Here is a 10,279-nt window from a genome sequence, read left to right as displayed (position 1 = left end):
CTCTCCTCTCAGTGCTCTCCTCCTGCAATCTTTAGTGACAGCGGGCAGCAGCAGCGGCGGCAGGCAGGTCACATACCTCCTTCGCCCCGGAGGTCTCCGATCAAGTAAGTGCTTCATGTCACTTCCTGTGTAAACAGGAAGTGACATGAAGCTCTTAGACATCGGAGACCTCTGGGGCGAAGGAGGTGCGTGACCTGCCTGCCGCCGCTGCTGCTGCCCGCTGTCACTAAAGATTGCAGGAGGGGAGCGCTGAGAGTAGAGCCCAAGGTGAGGGAGGGGGGGGAATGTCCCCCCTCCCCACCGATCTGTGGCCACGCTCTCCTCTTATGTTGCGACCCCTCCAGCCCCACAAAAGTCCCCTAGCGGGCCCTATGAAGGACCCGGGCCCCCCCGCGGGGGCAGGGGTCACATCCCCTATTGTTACGCCAGTGGAAACTGGTATTGCTTAAGAGGAAATAAATATGGCAGCCTCCATATACCTCTCACTACAGTTGTCCTTTAATCCCTTCATATCTCTCCTGGGACTCACAGTCTCTTCTGGCCGTGCTCCTCCCCCCAGCAGCTGACAGACTGGTAGCCGGGAAATGGAAGTCCTCTCCTCCCTTCACCATCACTGAGCTTATGGGAAGTATCCTGGAAATCAGGTGACTGGACAGGTGAGAGCTCAAATGTAGAATACAATGGACACTATTGGACAGATTTTGCATCCTTGGTGAAGACATGACCATCCAGGTCCCAAGCTTCATGCTGGCATCAAAAATTAGTGATGAAAGAAGTAAAGGAGGAGACAGATTGTCATACTTCCCAACTTTTTGAGATGAGAAAGAGGGACATTTAAGCCACACCCCTGCCACACCCTGACCACGCCCCATCACACCCCTATTCACATATACCATAAAGATTTCAAAAGAAAAATATGTTGTTTTATAATTCAAACCACACTGGTCCTCTCTATCCTGGTTCATTTTCCTTCATATTAACATTTTAAAATTAGTAATATATTAATAATAAAGTTTAGAGTAAATCAAACACATTTTTTAGTAGAGAAATATATATATTTACATAGAAAGAGGGACAAAGTCCTGAAAGAGGGATAAATGAGGAGGAAAGAGGGACAGAGAGACAGGGCCCCCAAAGAGGGACTGTCCCTCCAAGAGTGGGACAGTTGGGAGCTATGGAACTTGTGGTCAGCATGCTTGCTGCTCCATGATGTAGATAATGTCACATCTATCCACTTCCCCTTCTGCGGGACGCATATTTACGTCCCTGAACAATTCACTTTGACTCTCAGGGACATACATACTGATCTCCTGTTTACGAGTGACACATATAAATTGTTGAATGGGAAGAACGTGTTACCATAGCCAACAAAGATACATAATATCCTTTAAAGAAACACATTTCTTTGTTACAGCTGATACAAATCCTGAAATAAATCTGCAGTGTGTCTACTTCCTGCTTTCATGGAAGCAGACATATTGTTAACATCCTGTGTTTACTAATTAGCTCTCTCCTCGTGGCATTGAGCGGACACAATGGCCTCAATTCACTAAGCTTTATCAAACACTTTACCGAACTTTTGATAATTTACCTCATGGGTAAAAGCTAATTCTGAATTCACTAAGGTGTTCTATATTTATCCAATGTTTTATTGATAAAACGTTCAATAAATCTATAACACCTTAGTGAATTCAAAATGAGATTTTACTCATGAGGTAAATTATCAAACGTTCGGTAAAGTGTTTGATAAAGCTTAGTGAATTGAGGCCATTGTGTATACAGAGAGGTGCCTTATTTGTGCCTACAAGTACTATTAGGCACTGCTATTTGGCCTGAGGAAGTGGGTATGCACCCACAAAACGCATAGCCAGTGCAATAAAATACATTTAATATGTGAATTTGTCTTCATTGAGGTAAGCCACCTCACTTTTTTCATTTTATTTGTTTTTAATGCATTTTATCTTCTCTGGGCGACTCTTTCCCCTTTATCCTGTATACAGAGAATATCTGCGCCGCTCTTCAGATACCAGTCCAAAGTTACCCAATGGAGTTTGCTGCAGTGAATACCAGTTTAATCACAGTGTTGTTGTATCAATTCTGCTGCACTCTCCTTCAATACAAGTCTGGATATAAACCACCTCAGCTGTACAGATGGATCATGCACTCATATTCCTCCTCAACAGGGGCTTTGTTAGCCCCAAAGATCAGTGGCACATGCCCCAGATCCAGGGCCGGTTCAAGTAACAATTGGGCCCTAGGGCAAAATTAGCCTGGGGGCCCCAACATACACCCCCGACCAAAAAGCGTCATTAGAGGCCCTTTGTTGCAGCCAAATTTCCCTCCTGGGCCCCTGAGCTGGCTGCTGACCCTCCCCCAATCACCTGCCAACTTAACAGACTCTGCAGAGTCCCTGGGGAGCAACAGTTAAGATAGGGTAGGGACACCTTGGGGGCCCCTACAGGTTTGGGGGCCCTGGGGCAATTGCCCATTTTTTCCTTTGGTAGCTCCGGCCCTGCCCAGATCTATTCTGGGGTGCCCCAGATTTCCCCCAGGCAGAGTCAGCTGTGGTATCTCAATGGCAGGAATGCTGGGTGCTGTGGTGCCTCTATGTGGGCATACTGAGTGCTTTGGTGCCATGCTGGGTGCTGTGATGCCTTTATGGGGGCATGCAGAGAACTATTCTTCTATGGGAGCATGTTAGGAGTTTTGGTGCCTCAATGGGAAGCCTGTGGCAGCATGGGGGGGTCCACTAGAAGGTCAGGGAATTCTATGGAGGACTGCCAGACAAGCTGGCGGCAGGCCAGCCCACCCATCAGAAAGACAGACCAGCCAGCACAGAAGCGAGGTAACTCTGCTCAGTTACGTTTAAGTGCCTATTTATGTGATATGCTGCAATTTTTTTTTTTTTGTATTAATGGAGAGAGAGCTTCATTCAACATTTTGCTGGGCATGGCTACTTAGACTGTTAAGTTTATATAAATGAGGCTCCACCCATGACCACACCTACATTCTAGTGCATGTTCACACTCATTTTCAGCTGTGATCAACGTGCCCGGGAACTCTTAGAGCCAGTTTCCACTTGTTGCCGCACGTGTCAGTGAGACGCGCAGCGGCACTTCTGGGTGTGCGGGATCGCAGGCGAATCCCAGAAGCCGTGCCATGCATGGCTATGGGATTCGCAGCCTCCCGCTCGAAATCTGTGGCTAGTGTTGGCCGAATCGCTAGGGTAAGCGATTTGGCCGGCGGCGCCATTGCAGAATTTCCCCGTGCGATTTGTTTGCGGGGAAACTGTGGATTCGGAGCGGTTTCCGCTCCAGTGGAAACGGGCCCTTAGGATGCTAGCAACACCCTTGCTCCTCAATAATGCATAAATCACACTGGATCCTGCTTCTGTCTTCCACAATTCAAGCGTATTAATTCCATATAAAAATAATAAGACAATAAACCACATCGCATAACAGCTGCAGTATTTGGCTTCTCTCTATGCATATTTATCACACTTAGGCGTTCCTCGATAAGATAGGCTCATCAATTTATCCAATGCCGGTTGCTGTCCCTTCATTCTACAGTAGCTCCTCTGCTGCGTTCCGCTCGCTCACTAACTCCCGAAAGGCGGCTCACAAACTCCGGCTATCTCACTCTTGATACCGCTATCCTCCCGGCCATTGGTTGTGATGACGTCAGACCTACTGGCTCCGCCCAGTCAACATCTGCAAGGAGTAATTTCTCCCTGTGTCTGTGTGGTTTCTCTTCAGGTAGGGATTAGATTGTGAGCCTCTTTGAGGGACAGTGAAGTGACAAGACAATATACTCTGTAAAGTGCTGCAGAATATGATGGCGCTATATGAATATTAAATAATTATGCCAATAAAATGGTGATATTAGCATATTACTCCACTATTGGAGGTGGGTGCATTTTAAGAGGAAGACGAGGCAGGTCAGCACCCAGGACAAAGTATTGGGGGTTGGAGAAACAGGTAAGCTAATGCAGAGCAGGGACAAGGTCCTCCAGCACCCAAGGCTGAGACACCAAAGTGCGCCCCTCCACCCCTCCCACCCCAGCTGTCACACACTGATTGCTATTAGACTAAGAGGGCCACGGGGCCCACAACCTCCCCAACACCTTAATCTCTAGATATCTGGCTTGCAGTCACTGCTATGTATCCCCTTTTCTTATTTCTTTCTGCTTCATACACAATTAGGAATGATAGCTGAATGAATTGTGCGCCCCCTCCTACACTGCGCCCTGAGGCTGGAGCCTCTCCAGCCTATGCCTCGGCCCGGCTCTGAGCTAATGTAGAGAGCGAGCGCAGCAGAGGGGTGAAATAACTCATGCAACATATGCAACCCATCCTCATTTACCTAGGCACTCAATCTCTATGGTGCCAACGCTGTGGGCCACTTGATTACAGATGGCACTAGCAACATGGAGCCACAACAACCTAGGAGTAGGGATGAACAAGTACCGTTTTGCAAAGAGCAAAACTGTACTTGCTCATGTCTGAGCAGGGGCTTCCACAGAGAGGGATAATTTAGCTGAGTATCCACCTCTTGTCGTGGTACTCCATCTTCCTGCCACTTCCTGCTTCACAACTGGAACTTCCTCCTGTGTAAGACAAGAAGTGTTGGGAGGACACAGCACAGCATGGAGTGCCATGGCAAGAGGACATCATCAAGGTAAATTAGCCCTCTCTGTGACAGCCCCCTCCTTGGAAACAGATACAATCTCACTTCTCCAATAACTGTGATAATGAAAGTGGGTCATGTGTCCTCCTCGGTGGACCCTGCAGAGGTGACTTACTTCATCCCTTTTGTGAACTATGCATAGTGGTAGGGAGATGTCCTCTCTGGCTACCTATACTGGTGCTCTCTCTGGCTATTTATACTAGGGGGTACTCTCTGGTTACCGAATATTGGTGGGCTTCCTTTAGCAACCTATTACTGGAGTTGCCATCCCTAGCTACCTAAACTGGGGATCAATTACTGCTACCTAATACTAGGTTAGAATGAAGAACAAAAACCGAGAGCCCCATATAGTGTAGTATTTATGTCAGTTGTAGATATATACAAAAATATCAGTAGTTATACTCACAAACGAGGGTCGCCATTTAGGCAACCAATGACAAGGCACGTGGGGCGAATTAGAACCTGACCCCACTCAAGTTTAAGATGTCGCTCTCTGTAGATAGAAAGGATACACCCCTCCACCAAGGGTGGATAAGACTAATTGCAGGTATATGAACAGAGCCGCCAACAAGAATAAAAATATTTAAAAAAACGTTTAAAAGGGGGAGGTTTGGTGGACTTACCTCCATCGTAGACAAACAGACTATGAGACGTTACTATAATTCACAGTAACATTTATTCGGTACTCCAAAGTGCAACGCGTTTCGCAGGTCTCAATCCTGCTTCATCAGGCAATAAACTGGAGGGTGCAAAAAGGATCTGGAATGTGGCCAAGCGCCTCTGTGTACAGAGGCGCTTGCCCACGTTCCAGACCCTTTTTGCACCCTCCAATTTATTGCCTGATGAAGCAGGATTGAGACCTGCTAATACTAGGTGATCCTCTAGCTACTTATACAGGGGGTCACATAGGCAACCATGTACTGGGGATACCTCTTGCTACCTATACTGGGGGGGGGGGCACCTCTTTAACACAATGTTTCTCAATTTTATTAGCATATGTGCCCCTTTATAAATGATGATGGGTGTCGAGTATCCCCTTTTGTGAGTAAACTCATTTCAAGCACCCCTAGCCACTTATATGTTTGTTAGGGATTTTTCATATGGGTGTAAAATGATTTTCAAACATTCCTTTATGTTTTTCAATTCTCAAATATTTGTTAAGGCTTAGGATTTGTCATGTTTTAATCCCCAAACTGACTAGGAACAAGGGCAGCATCACAACCCCCTGCAGTGTCACCCATCACAGTGTGGCCATACTGAAGGGTGTCCCTGCTCCCTGCTGCTCCTGCTTCCTGTGACTCAGCTCTGCAGTCCGGGTAGTGGGAAGGTCGGCAATGGCATCTGGTATTTTGAGGCAGAATCTTGTAGAGTGGATGGAGGTGAAGGGAAGTTGGGATGGGGAACAAGCCTGTGTCTTCATGTCCCTCTCACCACCTGCTCCACCCAGCGGAGGTCTCCTGGCTGCCCACAGGCTGCTCTGTCAGGTGCTCACAGGGAGCCATGTACTGACATATAACCATATTTGTATGACCATATTATAATACAGCTAGCATTCCAAATTAAGCTTTCAGCTGCCTCTGCATAAAAACTAGGATTGTCTATACTCTTGTTAAAAACAGGACCGGTGTAAGCCTTGTGGGGGCCCCAGGGCAAAAGAAGCTTGGGGGCCCCCTACCCCCCAAGCAAGCATATAGCACCCTTCCAGCAGACCTCCCAGGTGGTCTCCCGCTTACTCACTGCCCCCGGGCCCCGCCAGTTCTACAGCTGCCTGAGTTGTGTTGTAACAACTCGCCTGTCCCAGCGGCTGCTCTGTTCCAATCGCCAGCTTCAGCCACGCTGCCTCTTCTCTATGCTGGCAGCAGGGCCGGGCCGAGGCATAGGCTGGAGAGGCTCCAGCCTCAGGGCGCAGTGTAGGAGGGGGCGCAGAATTCATTCAGCTGTCATTCCTAATTGTGTTTGAAGCAGAAAGAAATAAGAAAAGGGGATACATGGCAGTGACTGCAAGCCATATAACTAGATATTAAGGTGTTGGGGAGGTTGTGGGCCCTGTGGCGGCTCTTAGTCTAATAGGAATCAGTGTGCGACCGCTGGGGTGGGAGGGATGGAGGGGCGCACTTTGGTGTCTCAGCCTTGGGTGCTGGAGGACCTTGTCCCGGCTCTGGCTGGCAGATATTATTTACACATAACAAGTGGCATACAGAAGATGCAGGCAGCTTGGCTAAAGCATTACAAAAAATAATTTACAACTTTACAGACTGCAAAGGGTAAGATAATGGTACATTCCTGTGCAGCATAAGGGTACCGTCCCCCACAATAAGCTGCTAAAGATATACCAGCACATTTCTTGTGTTATCCAATCTTTTGTGAAAGAACCTTCACTTCCTCAGGAGGTGTTCAGCCCCTGAATGGGCAGGGTTTTTTTTCCGTTTTTTTTACTCCTGTAGGTCCACATCTCAGTGTGGAATATATTTCTTCAAAATAAATGTCCATCTCCACATGAATGCAAAATCACACCATCCAAGTGTCAGTATAATGTATGAATTAAAAGATTTATTGTTCAAAGAAAAAATCAGGGGGAATGGGGAGCATGTGCCTCTTCAGATCCCCCATCAATCATACAATCCAGCTCTTGTCTTGAAATGTAGTATAATAATTATCCAAAGATACCATAAAGGAGGTTTAAGCAGACCTGAACCCAGAACTTCCTCTCTGCTCGATAAGATACGCAACAGGATAATAACCTTTACAGAAAAACATTTAATTGCTACAGCTGATACAAATCCTGCAATAAACCTGCAGTGTGTCTATTTCCTGCTTTCATGGAAGCAGACATATTATCATCCTGTGCTTGCTAATTACCTCTGACACAGCAGAGATCAAATTACATCTTGTGATTAGTCACAGATGAGTGGAATTACACAGGCTAAACTCTCTAAATACATACAGGGTGCATTTCTCTGTTTTACTTCTGTCCTGTGCAAGAGTTCAGGTCTACTTTAACCTCTAGCCAACCACATCATGCTGATGGGCTTGGCCTCGGCGGCAGCACCAGGACCTCCAAACGCCGATCGGTGTAAGATCCTGTGGGCCTGTTTTGCAGATCACGCAGGCTGATGCGCGCACATCCCTGCTTGAATGACGGAGCTCCATTCCGTCATCAGCCTCCCAGTGGCGATAGCCGCTAGGAGACTGTCAGACAGCGAAACCGCTGTCTAATTAGTCTGTACAGTGCTGCGATCCATGGCAGCACTGTACTGGGGACACAGAAGCGATCCGCTGTCATAGGCTGAAGCCTATGACAGCCAATCGCACTGATTGGCCGGCTGTGAGAGGGAGGGAGGGGGAATCAGTAAAATAATAATAAAAAAAAATAGGTATATTTATTCAAAAATAAAAACAATAAGTATTTATATAAAAAAATAAACATCCTGGGAGAGATAATTGTCCAACAACAGAAAGCTCTGTTGGTGGGCAGAAAAGGGGGGGGGGGAATCACTTGTATGCTGAGTTGTACAGTCCTGCAGTGAGGCCTTTAAGCTGCAGTGGCCTATTTTGCAAAAAACGGCCTGGTCTTTAAGGGGTTTTAGCCCGTGGTCCTTAAGTGGTTAAAAGTATACCTCCGATCAGGGCATTGGTCCTTTGAGCTATGCTATGATGCACACCATGCCGCTATCATAGCAGCCTCACAGGATCGATGCCCTGACACCATGAATATTGCTACTCCTTTGAGTGATTTCTTGATTTGCAGAAAAATGTGATTAATACCCAAAGGATTGGCAATGATTGAAAAGAAACGATTGGTTTTTAGCACTTTTGCTATCGGGAGTGTTTGTTCGGCCAGATAAAAGTGTTTTGGCTTTAATTTACTTTTCATGAGAGTTGTGGTTGCATGCCTCATTTGCATAGCTAAAGCACCTGGGGGATGATTCGCTATAACAAATAACGTGCCTTATCAGAGTTAACATGCCTTATCAGAGTAGCATAGCGAGCGCTACGAACTTATGCCTGCTAATTGGCAATGACGAGAGCTCCACTCGTCCTGCCCTGAGCACCTGCGGGTCCAATCACTTTAAAGGACATTATCCCCGCACTTTGATTGGCCCAATAGGCTGCCTGTCACGTGACAGGAAACTTGACAGGCAGCCTATTGGGCCAATCAAAGTGCAGGGATAATGTCCTTTAAAGTGATTGGACCTGCAGGTGCTCAGGGCAGGACGAGTGGAGCTCTCGTCATTGCCAATTAGCAGGCATAAGTTTGTAGCGCTCGCTATGCTACTCTGATAAGGCGCATTAACTCTGATAATGTGTGTTAACTCTGACAAGGCATGCTATTTATCTTAGTGAATCAACCCCATAGAGTTCTAGTGGGTAGCAGTGCTTATTCTGGGCCAAGTTTCTAAAGATCTATCCATCCCAAGGATCGGCTCTATCTAGCCATATAATTGTGTTTATGGGTTGATCCCCTGGTGGAAGGTGTAAACAGAAAGGAGGTCATCATAGTAGACTCAGCTCTAAGTCCAAATGTCTTTTCCAAAATGGTGAATGGCATAGTATGAAGCAGGTCTTTATCATTTAACCACTTAATGCAAACTGGACGTATGTGTACTTACAGTGTAGTTGTGGAGAGTGTATTACCAGTTTTTCACTAAATGAGGCACACGTGGTATCATTTTAACCATGACGTGTTATAGAATACATTTTGGTGTGTTTTAAAGCTTGGGCCTATGTCAAATAGAAAATAGGTAGGGACAAACTCAATCCGACATAAAATGTAATTTTCAAAAGTATGATCAACTTTGGGAAAGTTTAAGCAAAACTACAAGAGACATATGTAGTAACATTTTAACCGTGATAAGTAGTAGAATAGATTTTGAGTGTTTTAGGGTTGAGGCCCATGTCTTGTGTATTCTTTTTAGCCACAAACTGAATCAAAAGCAATTACATTTTTGCATATTTTGTACCACAATAAAAGACTTGTAAAATTAAAACAAAGTGACAGAATATATAAGAAAATACATTTATTGTTACCTTAGGAGCTTGGCTTTTTAAATATGTATACCACGAGTGTATATTATTATTATTACGTTTGCAAATAAGGTCTTGTAATCATTGATAGTGTACAATGAGAAAGCAAAAAACACAAAACACGAAAAAGAAACCTTTATTTCTAAATACTATAATGTCACCATACATTGTACAAGGAACATAGTCTACAGTAAATGCTGTAATAACCAGGATGGATAAGTAAATACAATGTGTGGGTTTAACTAATAGTTAGCACTGTTTATTGTACAGCTATAATTTCCCCTTATTTTCTCCTTAAAATGCATACAAAATAAGGTAATTACTAAACAAGAATATCACCCACTGAAAGTCTTAGTATTTTTTTTAAAAAAAACAATATATAGACCATTTAGGTGTGATAAATAGTAGCTGGGAAAGTGTACACAACCCTTCTCCAACAGCTGATTCGTCACTGCACAGCAGCTGCTCTGTTCCCTGTGAAGTGATGTTACTAAACAGCCTGCATTCTCCTTCAATAGAAGTGCTGTGGCGCCTCTTAGTGGACAGAAGTGAAAAGTTCCTATGAATG

The sequence above is a fragment of the Hyperolius riggenbachi genome, chromosome 10 (assembly GCF_040937935.1).
Source record: "Hyperolius riggenbachi isolate aHypRig1 chromosome 10, aHypRig1.pri, whole genome shotgun sequence".
Lineage (NCBI taxonomy): Eukaryota > Metazoa > Chordata > Amphibia > Anura > Hyperoliidae > Hyperolius > Hyperolius riggenbachi.
Note: the sequence above shows the minus strand (reverse complement) of the source record.